We start from the raw sequence: 1,870 nt of genomic DNA, 5'->3' as shown, positions 1-1,870 counted from the left end.
TGTGACTGAGATATTTCACTCAGCATAACGTCCTCCAGGGTCACCCATTTTGAATAATATTGCATGAGTTCCTTGTTTTTCAATGTAATGTAGTATTACATTGAATATACCACAGCTTCTCTATCCATTAATTTGTTGATGGGCACTTAGGTCGTTTCCAGCTCCTTGCTGTTGTGAACAAAGCTGCGATGAACATGAGGCACAGGAGTAATTGCGCAGGTGGCACAAGAGCACACAGCATGCCCCTCTATCATAGACCAAGCCAACTCAATGGTACCTAACAAGAGGAATAGATTTCATGAATAGCATATGTGATATGGTGATTTAATATGATATTTCTCTTACATCTTTTTCTTTTATGCTCATATTGTCCTCATTCTAACATCAGTAGCAGAGGGAAAGTAGAAAAGCTATTCCCATTGTGGGTTTCATTCTATCTGAACAGAAAGATTCCCCACTCCCCATGTTTTTCTATATAGATGCTCACTCTTTCTTGCTAACAGATTCACAGTATACCTCACAATTTCCATCTTATAATTCTCCTTCAGTTCAGTAATATTAAGATTATCACAATCCAATGGTCATGCTAACAGGTACTTCATCTTCTCCTTGGACAGTTTTCTGAAACTTTCAGCTGTTCTAAGTCCATAGTCATGAGTTCAGTGTCCATGACTGCTGTGTTCACCTGCATTTTCCTATAAAGATATTTGATCTCTGTGTCCTTGGCTTCAATACCAAATGCTTTTCTTGACTATTTAGTCCTCATAATCTGACAGAGTCAAATTTCAGGAAAAGTTTCTTCCTGTGGACTTCAATTCCGTGTTCCACCTAAATCATCACTTCATGTTTTAGTTCTATTTATGCTACCTGGAGAACGTACCCTAGATTTATGCTTCAGGGTTGTCCGTGTTGTTGAAAACATTTTTGAGACCATTTTTATTTTGTTTTATTTTATTTATTACTTCATGTTGTTAAAGGGAATTATTTCATGTTGTTGAAGTGATTATCAAAGGGTTGTTGTTGTTGTTGTTGTTATGTGCTGTCGAGTCTCGCAACTCATAGTATCCCTATGTACAACAGTCCTAAATCCTACTCTATCCCGTGCCAACCTTATTGTCTCTAACACATCTACCCCCGTTACCCCAGTAACTGACTCAATCCATCTCACTGAAGGTCTTCCTCTCTTGCACTCTCTCTCCATCCTCCCACACATGATATCTTTCTCCAAGGACTGGTCCCTCCTTGCAACATGCCCAAAATATGTCAGAGGGGGCTTCAGAATCCTTGCCTCCAAGGAGCAGCCTAGTGTCACCCATTCTAGGATGAACTTATTTGTTCTAGCAGTCCATGGTATATTCAATACTCTTCTCCAACACCACAGCTCAAAGACATCAATTCTCCTACTACCATCCCTAGTCATTGTCCAGCTTTCTGATGCATAGCAGGTAATTATGAAGACTATGGCCTGGATCTGGCACACCTTAGTCTCCTGACTGACATCTTTGCTCTTCAGTACTTTGGAGAGGTACCTGAGAGCAGACTTCCCCAATGCAAGTTGTCTTTTCATTTCCTGGCTGCTGATTTCAAGAGTGTTGATTATGTAGCCAAGCAACCTAAAACTGTTAACAATTTCAATCTCTTCACCGTCTATCATGATGCTGCTAATTGGCCCAGGGGTGAGAATCTTTGTTTTCTTGATGTTGAGCTTCAATCCATATGAAAGGCTGCAGTCCTTGACCTTCTACAGCAAGTGTTTCAGGTCCTCCTCAGTTTCAGCAAGCAGGATTATGTTATCTACATAATGTAGATTGTTGATTCTTCCTTCAATCTTTATGAAAATGATACTATATACAAGATCTATAGGACACTT

This window comes from Elephantulus edwardii, unplaced genomic scaffold (genome assembly GCF_000299155.1).
Source record: "Elephantulus edwardii isolate Elephantulus edwardi_28Jun2011 unplaced genomic scaffold, EleEdw1.0 scaffold00237, whole genome shotgun sequence".
In the NCBI taxonomy this organism is placed as follows: Eukaryota; Metazoa; Chordata; class Mammalia; order Macroscelidea; family Macroscelididae; genus Elephantulus; species Elephantulus edwardii.
Note: the sequence above shows the minus strand (reverse complement) of the source record.